The 22193-nt window shown below is 45.8% G+C and overlaps 1 protein-coding gene across 20 annotated transcripts in view; it reads left to right on the forward strand.

The window, feature by feature from the left end:
* Positions 1-22193, forward strand: part of EHMT1 (euchromatic histone lysine methyltransferase 1) — a 220536-nt gene that overhangs the window by 3769 nt on the left and 194574 nt on the right. For 4 of the 20 annotated variants that reach the window (XM_078333148.1, XM_054238466.2, XM_078333144.1 and 1 more), the window contains exon 2: positions 1150-1229. The exons of the other annotated variants lie outside the window; for them this stretch is intronic. The gene's annotated coding sequence lies outside the window, so the exon portion shown is untranslated. The remainder of the gene's footprint in view (positions 1-1149; positions 1230-22193) is intronic. 20 annotated transcript variants of the gene reach the window in all.

The raw sequence follows: 22193 nt of genomic DNA on the forward strand, positions 1-22193 counted from the left end.
ATGTCCTTGGCCAGGGCCAGCAGCTCACGCCTGTAATCCTAGTACTTCAGGAGGCTGAGGTGAGAGGATCCCTTGAGCCCAGAAGTTTGAGACCAGCCTGGGCAATGTAGTGAGATCTTGTCTCTGCTAGAAATAAAAAAGTTAGCCAGGCGTGGTGGTGATATGTGCCTGTAGTCCCAGCTACTTGAGGGGCTGAGGTAGGAGGATTGCTTGATCCCGGGAAGTGAGGGATGCAGTGAGCTGTGATCGTGCCACTGCCCTGCAGCCTGGGTGACAGAGCGAAACCCTGTCTCAAAAAAAAAATAAAGAAAAAGAATGCATGTTCTCTGGCCTGGTGCACAGCATCATCTTCAGGACTCTCCACCTTTCCCTGCATCTGATGCTGCTCGCTGTTTACTCCCTCCTGGTGATAGAACACACTCTCCAGTAGCTGGCCAGGAAGGGATGGTAAGTGGAAAACTTTTGGGCTTTGCATGTCTAAAAAATTTATTTACTTTTTTTTTTTTTTTTTTTTAATTTTGAGTCAGAGTTTCGCTTTGTTGCCCAGGTTGGAGTGCAGTGGTGCCATCTCAGCTCCCTGCAACCTCTGCGTCCTGGGTTCAAACGATTCTCCTGACTCAGCCTCCAGAGTAGCTGGAATTATAGGTGCTCACCACCACACCTGGCTAATTTTTGTATTTTTAGTAGGGATGGGGTTTCACCATGCTGGCCAGGGTGATCTTGAACTCTTGACTCAGGTGATCCGCCCACCTCAGCCTCCCAAAGTGCTGGGATTACAGGCACTCGCCACCGCGCCTCGTGGCAAATGTATTTATTCTACTAGTACACTTAATAGGTTTGGCTAGTATGAAATTCTAGGTTGGAAGTAGTTTTGAAGTCATGGCTCCAGTATCTTTTAGTTTTCATTGTTGTACTTGAGAAGTACAGTTTGGTCCTTTTTTTTTTTTTTTTCTTGAGACAGGGTCTTACTCTGTTGCTCAGGCTGGACTACAGTGGTGTGATCATAGTTCTCTGCACCCTCGACCTCCCAAGCTTGAGTGATTCTCCTGCCTCAGCCCCCCGAATAGTAGCTGGGACTGCAGGTGTGTGCTGCCATACCTGGTTGATCTTTTTCTTTTTTCTTTTCTTTTCTTCTCTTTTCCTTTCAAGATGGAGTCTCGCCCTGTTGCCCAGGCTGGAGTGCAGTGGTGTGATCTTGGCTCCCTGCAACCTCTGCCTCCCAGGTTCAAGTGAGTCTTCTGCATCAGCCTCCTGAGTAGCTGGGATTACAGGCATCTGCCACCAAGCCTGGCTAATTTTTTTATATTTTTAGTAGAGATGGGGTTTCACCATGTTGGCCAGGCTTGTCTTGAACTCCTGACCTCAAGTGATCTACCTGACTCAGCCTCCCAAAGTGCTGGGGTTAGAAGCATGAGTTCCCACACCCAGCCTCTTTTTTTTTTGGAGATGGAGTCCTGCACTACTGTCCAGGCTGGAATGCAGTCGCGTGATCTCAGCTCACTGCAACCTCCACCTTCTGGGTTCATGTACTCCTGCCTCAGCCTCCCAGTAGCTGGGATTACAGGCATGTGCCATCACGCTTAACTAATTTTTTTTTTTTTTGTGATGAAGTTTCGTTCTTGTTGCCCAGGCTGGAGTGCAGTGATGCAATCTCTGCTCACGGCACCCTCTGTCTCTCGGATTCAAGCAATTCTCCTGCCTCATCCTCCTGAGTAGCTGGGATTACAGACGTGCCACCATGCACAGCTAATTTTTGCATTTTTAGTAGAGACGGGGTTTCTCCATGTTGGTCAGGCTGGTCTCAAACTTCCAACCTCAGGTGATCTGCCTGCCTCAGCCTTCCAAAGTGCTGGGATTACAGATGTGAGCCACCACGCCTGACTTGCCTAGCTAATTTTTTTCTACTTTTAGTAGAGATGGGATTTCACCATATTGGCCAGGCTGGTCTCAAACTCCTGACCTTGTGATCCACCTGCTTTGGACTTTCAAAGTGTTGGGACTGTAGGTGTGAGCCACTGTACCTGGCCTGTTTTTTTTTTTTTTTGAGACACAGGTTCACTGTGTCGCCCAGGTTGAGGGCAGTGGCGTCATCTTGGCTCACTGCAACCTCCCTGGTTCAAGTGATTCTCATGTTTCAGTCTCCTGAGTAGTTGTGATTACAGGTGGGCGCCACCATGCCCAGCTAATTTTTTTTTTTTTTTGAGATGAGTGTTGTGTCACTCTGTTGCCCAAGCTGGAGTACGGTGGCACGATTTCGTACCACTCCTCCATCTCCCTGGTTTAAGTGATTCTCCTGTCTCAGCTGCCTGAGTAGCTGGGACTATGGGTGTGCATCACCATGCCTGGCTAATTTTTGTATTTTTAGTAGGGATGGGGTTTTGCCATATTGGCCAGGCAGGCCCCGAACTCCTGACCTGAAGTAAGTGATGCACTCTCCTTGGCCTCCTAAAGTACTGGGATTACAAGTTTGAGCCACCATGCCTGGCCTCCAGCTAATTTTTGTATTTTGAGTATAGGCAGGGGTTTCACCATGTTACCCAGGCTGATCTTGAACTCGACCTCAAATGATCGGCCTGCCTCAGCCTCAGAGTACTGGGATCATAGGCGTGAGCCACTGTTCATGGCTGTGATTTTTCTGTTTTTGTAGAGACAGGGTCTTGCCATGTTGCCCAGGCTGGCCTCGCACTCAGCCTCCTAAAGTTCTGGGATTAAAGGCATGATCAACCAAGGCTGGCCTAGTTTTATTCTTTGTTGTTGTTGTTGTTGTTGAGACAAGTTTCGCTCTTTCACCCAGGTTGGAATGCAGTGGTGCGATCTCGGCTCACTGCAGCCTTTGCTTCCTGGGTTAAAGTGATTCTCCTGCTCAGCCTCCTGAGTTGCTGGGAGTACAGGCACCTGCCACCGTGCCTGGCAATTTTTGTAGTTTTAGTAGAGACAGGGTTTCACCATGTTGGCCAGGCTGGTTTCGAACTCCTGACCTCAGGTGATCCACCTTCCTCAGCCTCTAAAAGTGCTAGGATTACAGGTGTGAGTCAACCCACCCAGCAAGGCCCAGTTTCATTCTTAACCCTTTGTAAGCATTATTCCCCTGCTAAACCTTTGGGATCATTACATCTGTGATTTTCCTAATATGATATGTCTAGTGCTAGCCTTTTTTCATGTATCATGCAGGTGCCTAAGTAGTTGTGAAATCTGAAGATTGACACCCTTTCATCATAGGAATTTTTTTTTTTTTTTTTTGAGGTGAAGTCTCACTCTGTGAGATCTTGGCTCACTGCAACCTCCGCCTCCTGGATCTCGGTTCAAGCAGTTCTACCTCAGCCTCCCAAATAGCTGGGATTACAGGCATGAGTCACCATGCCCAGCTAATAATTGTATTTTTTAGTAGAGATGGGGTTTCACTATGTTGGCTAGTCTGGTCTTGAACTCCTGACCTTGGGATTCGCCCACCTCGGCCTCCCAAAGTGTTGGGATTACCTGTGTAAGCCACCGCGCCCGGCCGACAATTTATTCTTTACTGTCTTCTCTGTGTTCTCCTATTCTGTTTCCTTTATTTGAAGGTTAGACTTCCTGTATTTAGCCTTCTAACTTTAAATATATTTTCTTGTCATGTCTTGGTCTTGTTCTATTTTGAGGGAGCATTTTTGACTATTTTCCAAGTTTTTAAATTGAATTTTTAACTTCCGTTGTTATCTTTTTATATTCTTTATTGTTTTCTATTCTTTTTTAGTATCTCCTGTTCTTGTTTTATGTATATAGTATCTTTGCTTATCTCTTTTAATTAAATGATTAAAATTTTAAAATTACAGTTAAAATTATTAAAAAACTATTTAAAAAATATTCTAGCCTGTGCAACACAGCAAGTCCCTAAAAGCTGGGATTTCAGGCATGCAATCTATGACCAGCTGGTGTGTGCCTGAAGTCCCAGCTACTCAGGATAGTCGACTAAGGCAGGAGCAGTGCTTGAGTCCAGGAGGTGAGGCTGCAGTGAGCCATGATTATGCCACTGCACTCTAGCCTGGGTGACAGAGTAAGAGAGATTTTGTCTCTAAAAAAAAAAAAAAAGTTTCCTTTATTTTTTGTGTTTACCTTGCATTCATTCCTCTTTGCTGCCTCATTTCTTAGTCATTCTTCCTTCATGTAACTTTTCCTTCAGTGTCTGATTGTCCTCAGCCATTTTGCCACATTGAGAATGAGGCACTCACCATGGAAAGCTGAGTATTGGGGGTTTGTTTACTTGTTGCTTTCACTGTAGGGTGATGGTTGGCTGCTAGTTGTTGTTTTTTTTTTTTAAGATGGACTTTCGCTCTTGTTGCCCAGGGTGGAGTGCAATGGGGTGATCTCGGCTCACTGTAACCTCCACACCCTGGGTTCAAGCAATTCTGCCTCAGCCCCCCCAGTAACTGGGATTATAGGTGTGTGCCACCATGCCCAGTTAATTTTGTTTTTGTGTTTTGAGATGGAGTCTTGCTTTGTTGCCTAGACTGGAGTGCAGTGGCACGATCTTGGCTCACTGTAACCTCCGTCTCCCAGGCTCAAGCAGTTCTCTTGCCTCAGCCCCCTGAGTAGCTGGGATTACAGGTGCAATAGTAGAGATAGAGTTTCGCCATGTCGGCCAGGCTGGTCTTGAACTTCTGACCTCAGGTGATAAACCCACCTTGACTCCCAAAATGCTGGGATTATAGGTGTGAACCATCCTGGCCATTTTTGGTGGACCTTTTTCCAGGGCTAAACGTCTTGTGTCCTGTGGCTAAACGTCTTGTGTCCTGTGGCTACAGAAGAGCAGTACTTGCCTGAGGAGGAGACCTGAGAGGCCAGCTGTTCTCAGGGGGAGTTTTGCCCACACTCCTTTGTAGCTGCAGTCCTCATTCCCATTGTTTTCACCCTTCTATGTGTTCTGGGGTCAGTCTGTGGCTGCTCAGCTGCAACTCCTGTATTTAAGTTTCTTCTTCCTCTGCTATTTGGGGTGGGTTAGGGCTCCTCTACCCTCCATCTATCTTCCTATTCGTGTTATATTTAGGGATTCACGTATCTTGGAGTTTGTGTGTCTCTTTCCTGTTTTTCTTGCCTTTGATTGATTTTTGCTAAGAGAAGGGGGAGGATCAGAAGCATTTTCTTTTTCTTTTTTTCTTTCAAATGGGCTTTCACTGTTAGCCAGGCTGGTCTCGAACTCCTGACCTCAGGTAATCTGCTCTCCTTGGTCTCCCAGTGTTGGGATTACAGGCGTGAGCCACAGCATCTGACTGAGAATAGTTATTAGAGCCTGGTTAATTTGACCCACGGCAGGTATGATACAGAAAGCATCAGTTTCAGTACTGAGAAGTCTCCTTTCTTACTGTTTTGCTTTTATTTAACTTTTAATATTTTCATATATTAAAAAAAAGTCTTCTTGAAGGTTTTGGATTTTGAAAAACAAATGCTAAAGTGACTCCTATGCCTCTTCAAAAGGGGCATTTCCTTTGAAATGTAGTCTTCCTAGATAAGAGGTCACTTTCCCAGGAGCATCACTGTCAGCTGCTATTTTATTCTGGAAAAGTTTTTGGATTTTTTTCTGTATTCTACTTATAATAGGCTGGTAAGTTTGGATCACAGTATATTTAATATACTGTTTTTGAGGGGCTAGTTCACATTTATTGAGCACTTTCTGTTTATGTAGTGCTATTCCATGTATTTATAAGAGGACATACAAAGTTTTGAGATTGGTTCCTGATTATACAAAATTTAATAATATAACAGAGCAGATATTACTGAGTAGGAAATGAGATGGAGTCAGTTAAAAGTAAACAAGAAGAGCGCCAAGCACAGTGGCTCACACCTGTAATCCCAGCATTTTGGGAGGCGGAGGCGGGCAGATTATGAGGTCAGGAGATCAAGACCATCCTGGCTAACATAGTGAAACCCCGTCTCAACTAAAAATACAAAAAATTAGCTGGGCGTGGTGGCGTGCGCCTGTAGTCTCAGCTACTTAGGAGGCTGAGGCAGGAGAATCGCTTGAACCTGGGAGGCACAGGTTGCAGTGAGCCGAGATTGTGCCAATGCACTCTAGCCTGGGTGACAGAGCGAGACTCCATCTCAAAAAGGAAAAAAATAAGAAGAAGAGGCTGCTGTATGGCTGTGATTGTCGTGGCTACATTTGTGGGGAAAACTCCTTGAGGAAGATGAGTTAGTTTAGGTCCTTTTTTCCCTTTAACAGCTTTTTGTCCAACATGTAGTCTAGTTCTTAAAGGATGTGAGACATGAATTGGCATGACAAGGTATAAAAGTGTACATTAAAAAAAATCAGGCATTTTAGCAAATTTAGAAAACCTAGAAACTTCAGAACGCCAAATATTTGTCATCTTTTTTTTTCCTGATCCTCGTGAGTGTATTGTTTTTATTTAAAATTAGTGGTAATCAGTGATTATGTGCCATTGTACTTCCTCTGTCACGTGTTGTGTGACACACATTCATGTCTTCAGTGTTTTTGGTGGCTGCATGGTATTTGACATATGAAAGTCTCAGTTTCCTCTACTGTGATTTGGGTGAGGTCTATATCCTTTGGTACACAGTGGAAGTACAAGGTCAGAAGGAGAGAGTGGCATGAGATGAAGCTGGAGAGGCAGGGCAAGGTTATCCAGGGCCTTGTCACCATGGTAACAAGTTGAGATGTTTCATAACCACTGTAGACAGTCCTTGAAGATTTTAGACGTGGAAAGATATTTTAAAAAGATGACCCTGGCTGCTGTGTGGATAGCGGATCAAGGGAGACTTGTGGAAATAGGGGGGCCGTGAGCAGGCTTGGCTTCAGTGGCTTGGGTTAGTCATGATATAGGTGTTTAAACTTAATTTTTTGAGCATATAGGACAGTTACATGGTTCAAAACTGAAAAAGTATGGGCAGTGCAGTGGCTTATGCCTGTAATTCAACCACTTTGGGAGGCTGAGGCAGGACAACAGAGTGAGAATCCGTCTCTACAAAAAATAATGAAAAATTAGTTGGGCATTGTGGTGTGTGCCTGTAGACCCAGCTACTCAGGAGGCTGAGCTGAGGGGTCAAGACTGCAGGGCAACAGAGCAAGACCTTGAGACCCTGTCTCAAAAAAAAAAAAAAAAAAAAATGATAATAGAGGCTAGGTTTTTTTTTTTTTTGAGATGAAGTTTTACTTTTCTTGCCCGGGCTGGAGTGAAATGGTGCGATCTTGGTTCACTATAACCTCTGCCTCCCAAGTTTAAGTGATTCTTCTGCCTCAGCCTTCCAAGTAGCTGGGACTACAGGTGCGCACCACCATGCCCAGCTAATTTTTGTATTTTTAGTAGAGACGGGGTTTCACCATGTTGACGAGGATGGTCTCGATCTCTTGACCTTGTGATCCACCCGCCTCGGCCTCCCAAAGTGCTGGGATTACAGGCGTGAGCCACCGTGCCCGGCCAGTGAGGCTAGAAATTCTTACTGCCTGGGGCTAAATGTCCTTACTGCCTGGTCCCGTGTCATAGTCTCGGTTTTGTAGTAGGGTGGTGTGTTACCTTTTGTGCGTTTAGACACAAATATCGTTGTGTTACCTACAGTAACACGCTGTGCAGGTTTGTAGCCTAGAAGCCACAGGCTACGCCATACAGCCTAAGTGTGTAGGGAGCTGTACCGTCCAGGTTTGCAGTGATACAGTCACCTGAAGACGCATATCTCGGAATGTACCCCTCGTTAGGCATCGAGTGATTGTACGAGCAAATACAAGTATAGATGTTTGAGGCTTTTTATTATGACATTTTTTCAAACTTACTCAGAAGTAGCTGTGATAGCGTAGTGCACACTGTTGCCTGTCCCCAGCATTAGCAGTTATCTCCTGAGGCCAGTCTTGTTTCATGTTCCTTGTCATCTCTATCCTATCTGCAATTTTATTGAAGCAGTTCTTGGGCACATTTTATCTGAATATTTCAGTTAATGTACATATTTCAGTCAATAAATAGTGTGCAGATTTCTTGTTTCAGTTTAAATTAGGAACAAAATATGGTCTATTCATTAGCCTTGGTAGAGATCTTTTAAATCTCAGTATATTGATTTCTCTTCCGTGTCTTATTATAGTATTTACTTTTCCCCCACGTCTTTTTTTCTTGCAATTAAGTTTTAAAGATAAGGGTTCATTTGTCACGGCGTTTCCTGGAACCTTGTTTTGCTTATTGCATCTTAATGGTGGTGTTTAGCATGCCCCTCCCCCGTCGTGCCTGTCATTGACACCATCTGGAGCTGCTGATGTCCAGCGTAAGTGTGGCTCTGGAGCACTTGAAATGTGGTTAGTGTGAGCTGAGATGTGCGATGAGTGCAGAAGACGCCTGGGATTTTTTTTTTTTTTTTTTAATAGAGATAGGGTCTCCCTATGTTGCCCAGGCTGGAGTACAGTGGCTATTCACAGGCATAATCCCACTACTGATCAGCACGGGAGTTTTGACCTGCTCCATTGCCGACCTGGGCTGGTTCACCCCTCCTTAGGCAACCTGGTGGTCCTCTGCTCCCGGGAGGTCACCATATTGATGCCGAACTTAGTGCGGACACCGGATCGGCATAGCGCACTACAGCCCAGAACTCCTGGGCTCAAGTGATCCTCCCACCTCAGCCTCCTGAGTAGCTGGGACTACAGGCATGTGCCACCGCGCCCAGCAACACTTGGGATTTTTAATACAAATTGCAAATAAGAATGTAAATGATGACATTAATACCTTAAAAATATTGATTACATGTCAATATATAATACTTTGGATATATTGGGTTAAATGAAATATTTAGCCAGGCACAGTGACTCATGCCTGTAATCCCAGCACTTTGGGAGACCGAGGTGGGCGGATCACGAGATCAAGAGATCGAGACCATCCTGGCCATGATGAAACCCTGTCTCTACTAAAATTATGAAAATTAGCCAGGCATGGTGGTGCCCGCTGTAGTCCCAGCTAGTCGGGAGGCTGAGGCAGAAGAATTGCTCGAACCCAGGAGGTAGAGGTTGCAGTGAGCTGAGATTGCGCCACTCTACTTCAGCCTGGTGACAGAGCAAGACTCCGTCTCAAAAAAAAAAATAAATAAAGTTATTTGGTGTGTTTCTAGTTTTTAAAAATGTGACAGGCCAGGTGTGGTGGCTCACACCTGTAATCCCAGCACTTTGGGAGGCCGAGGAGGTTAGATTATGAGGTCAGGAGATTGAGACCATCTTGGATAACATGATGAAAACCTGTCTCTACTACAAATACAAAAAATGCAAAACATTAGCGGGGTGTGGTGGCACATGCCTGTAGTCCCAGCTACTTGAGAGGCTGAGGCAGAAGAATCGCTTGCACCTGGAGGCAGAGGTTGCAGTGAGCTGAGATCGTACCACTGCACTCCAGCCTGGGGACAGAGCAAGACTCCAACTCAAAAAAAAGAAAAGTGACCACTAGAAAATGAGGAATGAAATACATGGTTCTCTCTGTGGCTCACATTGTCTTTCATTTGGCTAGCACTGGTCCAGGGGCTCCATCAGATGCAGATTTGTCTGTTTTTGTTTTTTGTTTTTTTTTGGTGTCATAATTGGTATTGTTCTTTCATTTTTATTTTATTTTTTGAGATGAAGTTTTGCTCTGTCACCAGTCTGGAGTACAGTGGCGAGATCTCAGCTCACTGCAACCTTTGCCTCCTGGGTTCAATAAATTCTTCTGCCTCAGCCTCCCGAGTAGCTGGGACTACAGGTACCCACCACCATGCCTGGCTAATTTTTGTATTTTTAGTAGAGATGGGATTCCACCCTATTGGCTAGGCTGGTCTTGAACTCTTGACCTCCGATGGTCCACCCCCCTCAGCCTCCCAAAGTGCTAGGATTCCAGGTGTGAGCCATGCCTGGCCTAATTTTTAAATTTTTATTAATCGATTACTGACTGGGTCTTAATCTATTGCCTGGACTGGGACTGGTGTGCAGTGGTGCAATCATGGCTTACTGTAGTCTCAAACTCCTAGGTTCAAGTAATCCTTCTGCTTCAGTCTTCTGAGTAGCTAGAATTACAGAAATGTACCACTGTACCTAGTCAATTAAAAAAAATTTTTTTTGACCTGGCACAGTGGCTCATGCCTGTAATCCTAGTGCTTTGGGAGGTCAAGGTGGGCAAGTTCCTTGAGTTCCAGAGTTCGAGACAAGTCTGGGCAACATGGCGAGATTCCATGTCTATTACAAGTATAAAAATATAAAAGGCTGGGTGTGGTGGCTCATGCCTGTAATCTCAGCACTTTGGGAGGCTGAGGCAGGTAGATCATGAGGTCAAGAGATTGAGACCATCCTGGCCAACATGGTGAAACACTGTCTCTACTAAAAATACAAAATTAGCCGGGCTTGATGGCAGGCACCTGTAATCTCAGCTTCTCGGGAGGCTGAGGCAGGAGAATTGCTTGAACCCAGGAGGCGGAGGTTATAGTGAGCTTCGATTGTGCCACTGTATTCCAGCCTGGTGACAGAGTGAGACTGTGTCTCAAAAAAAAAAAAAAAAAAAAGAAGGATAAAAAAAGACAAAAACATGGGAGCATTTCCTTTGCATAAGAATGCCAAGCTCTAGAATGAAGAGATGGTGAAATGAAGTCAGGCTGCAGGAAGAAAGGAAATATATATATTTTTCTCTTCTAGAGATGAGATCTTACCATGTTTCCCAGGCTGGACTCAAATGGTCTGCCTGCCTCAGCCTCTCAAAGTGCTGGAATTATAAGCAGGAGCCACTGTGCCTGGACCTGAGCTTTGTTTTTTTGTTTGCTTTTTTTTGAGATAGGGTCTAGTTCTGTTGCCCAGGCTGGAGTGCAGTGGTGTGATCATGGCTCACTGCAGCCTCAACACCCCCACCTCAGCCTCCCAAGTAGCTGGGACCCCAGGTGTGCACCACCATGCCCGGCTAATTTTTCTATTTTTTGTAGTGATGGAGTTTCACCATGCTGTCTAGGCTGCTCTTGAGCTCCTGAGCTCCAGTGACTCTACTGCCTAGACCTCCCAAATTGCTGGGATTATTGACATTGGTGACTGTGCCCTGCTTGGGCTTTTTAAATTAATGTATGACACACACAGAAAAGCATACCCCTTATGTATGTATTTCCATACATGTACGTATAGTACCTGGACTAAGCAGGGAATATTCCAGAAGCCCAGAAGTCACCTTTCGCTCCCCGTGCCTATTCTGTGCTTCCCCAGGGTTAACTGCTGTCTTCTGACACCTTGAGTAGTTCTGTCTGTTTCTGAACATTTTATAGACAATAATGTCACGCAGTGTTTACTCATGTCTGACTTATTTATTTTTTAATTCAGTCTGTGCTTATCTTTAGTTTTCTTTTGATCAATATTATGTTTCCAAGATTCATCTGTGCTGCTGCATAGTGTTGTAGATAATTAATTGTCTTTATTGTATGATATTCCACTGTCTGAATTTAGCACAGTTTCTTTATTCATTGTATGATACATCAACATTTGAGTTGTTTCCAGTTTTTGGATATTCTGATAACCACATAAACCACTGGCACATGATGTCAGAGGGACATGGTGGTAGCATTGACATCCTGAGAGAACACTGGGCCAAAATGACTGTCACTGGAGGCAGCAGCAGGTGCCACAGAAGCATGCTTGGAAGTAGTGCCATCGGAGCCCAGAGGTTGGTGGGCTTGGATGGGCTGTGGGGAGGAGGTGTGTGTAGGGCTAGGCAGAGCAGGTAGTGTTGGGCACATAGGGGGTGGATGGGACTGAGGAGGCCAGGTGTTGGGAGCTGGTGGAGTCATTGTCAGGAGACAGGTTACTAGGATGGCAGACCCAGACAGTGTGGTGGGTCGGACAGCTGGCCCGGGCAGCGTGGTGGGTAGAACAGCAGACCTGGGCAGCGTGGTGGGAGGACAGCCAGCCTAGGCAGCGTGGTGTAGTTCAGCCGGCCCAGGCAGCGTGGTTGGAAGGACAGCCAGCCCGGGCAGCGTGGTGGGAAGGAAAGCCAGCCCGGGCGGCATGGTGGGTAGGACAGCAGACCTGGACAGCATGGTGGGAAGGACAGCCGGCCCAGGCAGTGTGGTGGGTAGTTCAGCCAGCCCAAGCAGCATGGTGGGTAGTTCAGCCAGCCCGGGCAGCATAGTGGGAAGGACAGCAAGCCTGGGCAGTGTGGTGGGAAGGACAGCAAACCTGGGCAGTGTGGTGGGAAGGACAGCAAACCTGGGCAGTGTGGTGGGAAGGACAGTCAGCCCGGGCAATGTGGTGGGAAGGACAGCAGACCCAGGTAGCGTGGTGGGTAGTTCAGCCAGCCCGGGCAGCGTAGTGGGAAGGACAGCCGGCCCGGGCAGCGTGGTGGGAAGGACAGCCGGCCTGGGCAGTGTGGTGGGAAGGACAGCAGACCCGGGCCGCGTGGTGGGTAGTTCATCCGGCCCAGGCAGTGTGGTGGGAAGGACAGCCAGCCCCGGCAGCGTGGTGGGAAGGACAGCTGGCCCGGGCAGCGTGGTGGGAAGGACAGCAGACCCGGGCAGCGTGGTCGGTAGTTCAGCCAGCCCGGGCAGCGTGGTGGGTAGTTCAGCCAGCCCAGGCAGTGTGGTGGGAAGGACAGCCAGCCCGGGCAGTGTGGTGGGAAGGACAGCCGGCCATGTGCACCAGATTCTGCTTCTCTAGCCTGTTGCAAGTGTTGTCAGCAGCTGGATGAAGTCTTATGTGACTGAGTGTGTTGGCCCCTGTGAGGATTCATTTATTCACAAGGTTGTGCCTTTACCTATTTAAAAAGGCTTTAGTTGGGACCCCGGAGTGTAATAATTATGATAATGACTGGTAGTTTTTCTTTCCAGTGCTTAATATATGAGTCAGGTACTTTACTAAGTGATTTGTATGGAGTGTTTTTTTTTTTAGATGGGGTCTTGCTCTGTTGCCCGGGCTGGAGTACAGTGGCTCAACCTCGACTGACTGCAACCTCCATCTCCCAGGTTCAAGTAGTTCTTCCATCTTAGCCTCCTGAGTAGCTGGGATTGCAGGCACGTGCCACCATACCTGGCTAATTTTTTTATTTTTAGTAGAGGCGGGGTTTCACCTTATTGGTTAGGCTGGTCTTGAACTCCTTACCTTGTGATTTGCTGACCTTGACCTCCCAAAGTGCTGGGATTGCAGGCGTCAGCCACTGTGCTGGCCTGTATGGAATTTTAAATTTAATCCTTACCAGGTGGGGTTACTAACCCAATTTCTCCATTTCCTAGAAGAGGGAACACGTTTTTGTTTTTTTTTTCCTGAGACAGTCTTGCTCTGTCGCCCAGGGTAGAGTGCGGTGGTGAGATCTCGGCTCACTGCAACATCTACCTGCCGAGTTCAAGTGATTCTCCTGCCTCAGCCTCCCAAAGTGCTGGGATTACAGGCGTGAGCCACCACGCCCTGCCTTGTCTTTCCATTGTTTTTTTAGCCAGGTAATCTGAGGTATCCTTTGGATCACAGAACGGCAAAAGCGTAAAACATCTTTGGAATTTGAATTCAGGCTTCCTGTGCATTATCTGTGTGAGCTGCAAACTTGGGGCAGGAGGAGGTTGTGGTGCTCTTGAGGGTCCCATGACTTGCCTGCACTTCTGGTGGTGTCATTTTGTGCCGTCTGTGGTGTAGGCGGCCTGTTCCTCTGGCACCTGCCACAGCCAGAGTCTCCTGGCCTTCTGTTGGCACAGCGTGCTCAGGAGAAATGTGGGGCCGTCAGCAAGGAGCATGTAACTGCAGCCACTCGCTTGTGTTTTCTCTCCTATAATTTCCGTTTCCATTTCCTGGCCCTGCCTGCTCTGACCATCATGCAGATCGATGCGTGGTACAGAGTGTCATCCAGATGTTGCAGGTGGACTTGCTCCCTCATGTGTTCCATTTCCATTTTCTATTTAATTTTGCTTTATTTATTTTTAAGACCAGGCCTTGCTCTGTCACCCAGGTTGGAGTGCAGTGGCGTAGTCTCCACTCACTGTATCCTGAGCCCACCTCCTGGTCTCAGGTGATCCTCCTATCTGAGCCTCCCAAGTAGTTGTGACCACAGGCGTGCATCACCACACCAGGCTAATTTAGCATTTTTAAAAATTGGTTTATTTTTGAGACAGTCTCATTCTGTTGTCCAGGCTGGAGTGCAGTAGCTTGATCTGGCTCAGGTGATCCTCCCATCTCAGCCTCCTGACTACCTGGGACCACAAGTGCATGCCAGCATGCCCTGCTAATTTTTTGTAAGTTTTGTAGAAGCAAAGTTTTGCCATGTTGCTCAGGCAACTGCTGGGATGGAGCAGTCCAGTCTCAGCCTCTCAAAGTGTTGGGATTACAGGCATGAGCCACTGTGCCCCAGCTTAATTTTGCTTTGTGATATTTGTGTGTTTAACAGAAACAGGTGGGCTCTGTTCCCTCTCCCTTCTGTGGCAGAGACTGAAAGGAAGTTTCTGCTGAGGGCCCACTGTAGGAAGACTGCATGGTTCTTGATCTCAAGAAAGCTGGTCTGGTGATTGACAAAGCTGTCTTGTACAGAAGCTGTTGGACCCTCTCATGTGCTTGGCATTTATTGTCTGCCAGTGTGGGAAAGTTAGGGCAGCAGTAATTAGGTGTTCTCAGGGACCAGGGTCACAGACTCCCAGCTTAAGGGTAATGCTCTCTATTGTGTGGGGGGTGTTTTCTTTTTGAAACATGGTCTTAGTCTGTTCCCCAGGCTGTAGTGCAGCGGCGTGGCATGATCACGGCGCATTGCAGCCTCACCCTCCTGGGCTCAGGGGATCTTCCCACCTCAGCCTACCAAGTAGATGGGACTACAGGTACGTAACACCACAGTTGGCTAATTTTTTGTATTTTTAGTATAGACAGGGTTTTGCTATGTTGACCAGGCTGGTCTTGAACTGCTGAACTCAAGCCATCTGCCCACCTCAGCCTCTTAAAGTGTGTGATCCACCATGCCTGGCTGTTGTGCTGTTGTTTTTTTTTTTGTTTATGGTGCCACATAGACTCTGGCTGACTTTCTCTTGGTCTCATGTCCAAACTTTTGTCTTCAAGGTCTGCAGTCCTTTCGGTTTTGTCAGTCATCATTAAACAGGTTGGACTGAGATTTAGGGCAGCCTCCCCTTTCCAGTTCAGATCTCTGGGGCCGAGGTGCACTGGCACCTCCAGGCTGTGGGCAGAGCAATACAGCAGGCATCTGTAGGGGTCATGTAGCAGGCCCAGCCAACTCAGGCCACAGGTCTCGTGTGTTGTCTTGCTGCCCGGAGGTGCCCATTGAACAGGATCTGAAAGAATACATGGCCCTTGCTGGGCAGAGAACAAAAGCCTTTGAGGCTCTCGGTGGCCAGGACTGAGGCTGCCTCCAGTGAATGGCGGGAGGGAGGCTCCCCTTCCCTCGAAGTGAGTGAGTTGGGGGTGTGAGGAAGTGAGGTGGAGCCCCCTGGCTCCCAGACCTCTCTGTTCTCAGGTGCTGGGCATTAGCAGGGCTTGGGAGAAGGGGAAGTGTTTGCCTGCTCTCTCCTGCTGCCTGAAGGAAGGCAGGGTCCACTGTGTCCTCTACTGAGGTTTCCAGGGCTGGTGAGCAGGAGGGAGGATGGGATGTAAGCTCCCTGGGTGTCAGCCAGATCCATCCCTAGCCTTGTTTCTTTTTTTTTTTTTTTTTTTTCCCTGTGACAGAGTTTCGCTCATGTTACCCAGGCTGGAGTGCAATGGGGCGATATCGGCTCACCGCAACCTCTGCCTCCTGGGTTCAGGCAATTCTCCTGCCTCAGCCTCCTAAGTAGCTGGGATTACAGACATGCGCCACCATTCCCAGCAAATTGTTTTTTGTATTTTTAGTAGAGACGGTGTTTCACCCTGTTGACCAGGATGGTCTCGATCAGTTGACCTCCTGATCCACCCGCCTCGGCCTCCCAAAGTGCTGGGATTACAGGCGTGAGCCATTGCGCCCGGCCCCGCCTTGTTTCTTATGATGAGTTTTGTAGCAGCAGACTGTTGTTTGTCTTGTTTGTGAATATATTCCGTGATAATTTTGCTGTTAAGACTGTTCATAGGCCGAGTGAGATGGCTCATGCCCATAATCCTACTTTGAGAGGCTGAGGTGGGAGGTTCACCTGAGCCCAGTAGTTTGAGACCAGCCTGGGCAATGTGGCAAGACACTGTCTCTATTTTGAAAAGAATAAAAATAAGTTTAAAAGTGACCAAGACTTCATTTTAGTAGATGGAAGTTGCTTTAATGTTTTTGTTTTGTTTTATTTTTGAAACAAGGTCTTGTTCTGTTGGCCAGGCTGGAGTGTAGTGGTGCAATCCACTGTTCTCTCCAACTCCTGGGCTCAGCTGAATCTCCTGTCTCAGCCTGCTGAGTAGCTGAGATTACAGGCAGAAGCCACTGTGCCAGGCTAATTTTTTGTATTTTTAAGAGAGGCGTCTCACCGTGTTGCCCAGGCAGGTCTCAAATTCCTGGCCTGAAGTGATCTTCCCATTTTGGCCTCCCAAAGTGCAGGGATTATAGGTGTGAGCCACCATATGCCCGTCCTGCCTTATTTATTGTAAGAATTGTCTTACACTGTTTTGTTTTTAATTTATGAGCAGTTAGTCAATGAATGCAGACTGTTTTGGATGGCACAATGGAGGAAGAAGTTTTTGGAATGGATTGTGAGATCAAGATCAAAACTTTCATATTCTGATATTCTAGAACATGCGTAAACAGAATCTGGCCAACTCTTTTTCTTTTTCAGCAAGTGGATGACATCAGAACAATGACTGATTCTTAGTACTTTAGCTGTGACTACTCTTACCCAAACTCTTACTATCTCTCAACAGGAAGGTCCTCCCAAGCGAACAGGCATCTAGGGCAGATGACCCCACCAAAACCCCTGTGGCAACTGCCTGTCCCGCTCAGAGTGAAGACGAGGCGTGACAGGGTCTTTTCCCTTGTCTTTCTGCTGCTATGTGAATAACGGATTGTGAAGGGACTGCAGTGGAGGCAGCAAATGCAGTCCTCAGGAAGCGGTTGGTCACTGATTTGATGTGGCAGATGAGGAGGGCAGAGGAATGACTTGTGGGACTAGGCCTGAGCCAGATGCTAGGCTCGCTGCTTGAACAGAAGGGTGCGTGGTGGTGCCATTCACTCAGACAGGGACAGGCAGGCTCAGGTCAGCTCTGGGTGGTTTATTCCAGGGGTGGCAAACTCTCTCTGGGCAGGCTTGATAGTGTTTCAGATTCATGCACCAAGAAGCAAAATCAAGGATAACTCCACAAATTTTTATTGACAAAGGTCAAAATATAATTGACTGCTTTCTTTTTTTGTAATATGGATCTGCTAATTAGAAGCAAAATTTTTGGAGGATAACATTTTGCTTAATTGGGGTTCAAAGTTAATGTTCCTTGTCATAAAAATTACTGGAAGTTTTCATCTGTTAAGTGCTTATCTGTGATACAATTTTCTGTGTTTCATCTTTGAAAATGTCTTCACACTGATAGCTGTTGCCATATTCCAGTATCAGTCCAGGAGCAGATGATTTATTTTTATTGTGATATAATTCATTTACTATAAACTTCACATTTAAAAAATGTACAGTTCAGTGGGGTTCTTTGGTATGTTCAGAGTTGTACAACCATTACCACTACCTAATTCCAAAACATTTCCATCACCCCAAAAATAAACCCCATACTCATGAGCAGGCATTCACTAATTTTCCCTCCCCGGTCCCTACCCCGATCTGCTTTTTTACAAATATTTTCCCCATTCTCTGGGTTGTATTTTCACTTTCTAATTTTTCTTTTCTTTTCTTTCTTTTTTTTTTTTTGAGGTGGAATCTTGCTCTGTCACCCAGGCTGGAGTGCAGTGGTGTGATCTTGGCTCACTGCAGCCTCTGCCTCCCTGGTTCAAGCGATTCTCCTGCCTCAGCCTCCCGAGTAGCTGGACTACAGGCACATGCCACCACGCCTGGCTAATTTTTTTGTATTTTTAGTAGAGATGGGGGTTTCACCATGTTGGCTAGGTTGGTCTTGATCTCTTGGACCTTGTGATCTGCCCGTCTTGGCCTCTCAAAGTGTTGGGATTACGGGCGTGAGCCACCGCGCCTGTTTTTAATTTTTGATGAAGTTCCATTTTCTTGTTTTTCCCCTTAGTTTCTTGTGCTTTTGTTGTGTCTGATTGTCTAATTCAAACCAGGGAGTTTATGTTTTCTTCTAAAAGTTTTATGGTTTTAGCTCAGACAAGTTTTATGGCTTTAGCTCATACAAGTCTTTGATCCATTTTGACTTAATTTTCTTAGATGATGTTAGGTAGGATCCAAGCTTCCTTCTTTCTCATATATAGCTGGCTCAACAGCATTTGTTGAAAAGACTGTGCTTTCCCCATGGAATTGCCTTGCCACCCTTTTTGAAAGTCAGTTGAACGTGAATGTGATGGTTTATTTCTGGGTACTCAGTTCTGTTCCATGGATCTATACATCAGTCTTTATGCCAGTAACACCTTGTCTGGATTATTGCAGCAGTGTAATACATTTTGTAATGAGGAAATGTGAATCCTTTGACTTTGTCTTTTTCAAGATTGGGTCTCTTGTATTTTCATATGAGTTTTAGGATCATGTCAATATCTACTAAAGAATCTTTTGGGATTTTGAAAGGGATTGTATTGAATATGTAGATCAGTTTAGAATATTGCCATCTTATTAGCAAGTCTTCCAATTGGGGGACACAAGATGCTTGTCCATTTATTTAGGTCTTCAATTTAATTTAATTTTATTTATTTATTTTGAGACGAGTCTTGCACTGCTCCCTGGGCTGGAGTGCAGTGGCACCATCTCAGCTCACTGCAACCTCCACCTCCCAGGTTCAAGTGATTCTCTTGCTTCAGCCTCCCGAGTAGCTGTGATCACAGGCACATGCCACCACAGGCACATGCCACCACACCTGGCTAATTTTTGTATTTTTAGTAGAGATGGGGTTTCACCATAGTGGCCAGGCTGGTCTCAAACCCCTGACTTCGTAATTCACCCACCTCGACCTCCCAAAGTGCTGGGATTACGGGTTTGAGCCACCACGCCAGGCCAGATTTCATTTTTAGATTGCAATTGTATGGACATAAAATTAATATTTTATATTGAGTCTTGTATCCTGCGACTTTGCTGAACTTTTTCTTGTGTGGATTCCTTGGGATTTTCTGTATATAGGATTATGTCATTTGGGAATAGAGTTTTATGTCTTCCTTTTAAATCTGGACACTTTTTTTTTCCTTGCCTAATTGGCCTGGCCAGTAGAATGTTGAGTAGAAGTGGTGAAAGCTGACATTCCCATCTTCATTCCTGTTTTTAGGGGAAAGCTTTTAGTCTTTAACCATTAGGTATGATATGAGCTGTGGGTTTTTCCACAGATGCCCTTCTTAAGAGTAAGGAATTCCCTTTTATTTCTAGTTTGTTGAGAGTTTTCGTTACAAAGGGGTTTAGATTTGTCATACATTTTTTTCTCCATCTGTTGAGATGACTATTAGTTTTTTTTTCCTTTATTGATGTGGTGTGTTCCCTTGATTTTCATATCTGCATTTCTGCAGTAAATCCACTTGGTTATGGCATCTAATCCTTTTTAAATCTTGCTGGGTTTGGTTTGCTAGTGTTTTGTTGAGGGTTGTTACATTTTTGTTCATAAGTGATATTATGTTGGTCTGTAGTTTTTCTCTTTTTCAAAAAAATTTTTTTTTTTTTTTTTGAGATGGAGTTTCGCTCTTGTTGCTTAGGCTGGAGTGCAATGGTGCAATCTTAGCTCAGGTTCAAGCTATTCACCTGCCTCAGGCTCCCAAATAGTAGGATTATAGGCATGCCTGAATAATTTTGTGTTTTTAGTAGAGATGGGGTTACTCCATATTGGTCAGGCTGGTCTTGAACTCCCAATCTCTGGTCATCTGTCCACCTTGGCCTCCCAAAGTACTGGGATTACAGGAATGAGCCACCATGACTGGCCTAAAAAAATTAATTTTATTTTAGATAGGTGGTCTTGCTCTGTGGCCCTGCTGGAGGGCAGTGGTGCCATTACGGCTGACTGCAGCCTTAAACTCCTCAACTCAAATGATCCTCCTACCTCAGCCTCCTGAGTAGCTGGGACTACAGGCAAGTGCCTGTAGTTTTATTTTTTGTGTGTTATCTTTATGTATTTGGTGCAAGGGTAACACTGGCTTTATAGACTGAGTTGGGAAGTGTATTTCCCTATTCCATTTTTTGGAAGAGTTTGTGAAGCACTGGTTATTATGTCTTTAAAAATTTGGTAGGATTCACCTGTGAAGCCATCTGGATCTTGGTTTTTCTTTATTGTAATTTTAAAAAATTATTAGTTTCCTTGTTTGTTATAGTTGTGTAGGTTTTCTGTTTATTCCTGAGTTATTTTTGTTGTTCTGTATCTTTTTATTTTTTTTGAGACAGAATGTCCCTCTGTTGCCCAGGCCAGGGTGCAGTGGCACAATCTCAGCTCACTGAAACCTCTGCCTGTCAGGTTCAGCGATTCTTCTGCCTCAGCCTCCTGAGATGCTGGGATTGCAGGTGTGCGCTACCCTGCCCAGAAAATTTTTGTATTTTTAGTAGAGACGGGGTTTCACCATGTTGGTCAGGCTGGTCTTGAACCCCTGACCTTGTGATCCGCCCACCTCAGACTCCCAAAGTGCTGGGATTACAGTCGTGAGTCACTGCACCCAGCCTGTTCTGTGTCTTTCTAAGAATTTGTTCATTTCATCCAGATTATCTAATCTGTTGGTATGTAGTTGCTTATAGCATTCCCTGTAACCCTTTTAATTTCTTATTTTTATTTTTATCTTGAGATGAAGTCTCACTCTTTCTCCCAGGCTGGAGTGCAGCAGCAGGATCTTGGCTTACTGCAAATTCCACCTCCTAAGTTCAAGCGATTCTCCTCCCTCAGCCTCCCAAGTAGCTGGGATCACAGGTGCACACCACCTAACCTGGCTAATTTTTGTGTTTTTAGTAGAAACAGGGTTTCACCATATTGGCCAGGCTGGTCTCAAACTCCTGACTTCAGGTGATCCGCCCATCTCCACCTCCCAAGTGCTGGAATTACTGGAATTACAGGCGTGAGCCACCCGGCTGCAACTGTTTTTATTTTTCAGGGTTTGTGTTTCCTCTCTGATGCCAATAGATTTTAGTGAGTGGGATCGTTTTTCTCTTTTTCTTGGTCATTCTAGCTAAAGGTTTGTGAATTATATTAAACTTTTCAGAGAAGCAACTTTTTTTTTTGAGATGGGGGGTCTCACTGTCGCCCAGGCTGGAGTGGAGTGATGCAATCTTGGCTCACTACAGGCTCTGCTGCCCAGCTTCAAGCTATTCTGCCTCAGCCTCCTGAGTAGCTGGGATTACAGGTATATGCCACTGTGCCCAGCTAATTTTTCTATTTTTAGTAGAGACAAGGTTTCACCATGTTGGTCAGGCTGGTCTTGAACTCCTGACCTCAGGTGATCCACCCGCCTTGGCCTCCCAAAGTGATGGGATTACAGACGTTAGCCACCATGCCGGACCAAGAATCAACTTTTAATTTATTGATATTCTGTTATTTTTTGATTCTCTATTTTGCATATTCTAATTTCTTTCTGCTTGCTTTGGGTTTAGTTTTTTCTAGTTTCTTTTTTTTTTTTTTGAATTTGTTTAGACGGAGTCTCTCTCTGTCACCCAGGCTGAAGTACGTGGCACAGTCTTGGCTCACTGCAACCTCTGCTTCCTGGGTACAAGTGATTCTCCTGTGTCAGCTTCCTGAGTAGCTGAGATTACAGGCGTGCGCCACCTTGTAATTATACCAGATTTGTACCTGGCTATTTTTGTTTTTTTTGTAGCGACAGGTTTTCATCATGTTGGACAGGCTGGTCTTGAACTCCTGACATCAAGAGATCTGTCTGCCTTGGCCTTCCAAAGTACTGGGATTTCAGGCGTGAACCACTGCACCTGACCCTTTTTGCAGTTGTGCATTTTCGCTCACTGCGGTATCTGCTTCCTAGGTGAAATGATTCTTTTTCCTCAGCCTCCCAAGTAGCTGGGATTACAGGCATGTGCCACCACACCCGGCTACATTTTGTATTTTTTAGTGGAGGTGGTCTCACCATGTTAGCCAAGGTGGCCTTGAACTCCTGAGATCAAGTGATCCACCCACCTCAGCCTCCCAAAGTGTTGGGATGGCAGGTGTGAGCCACTGCGCCTGGCCTAGTTTTTTTCTAGTTTCTTAGTGCTTTTAGCTGTATAGAATAAATTGGATTCCCCTAAAAGATATGTTAAAGTCCTAAACC

This window comes from Callithrix jacchus, chromosome 1 (genome assembly GCF_049354715.1).
Source record: "Callithrix jacchus isolate 240 chromosome 1, calJac240_pri, whole genome shotgun sequence".
NCBI classification, from domain to species: Eukaryota; Metazoa; Chordata; class Mammalia; order Primates; family Cebidae; genus Callithrix; species Callithrix jacchus.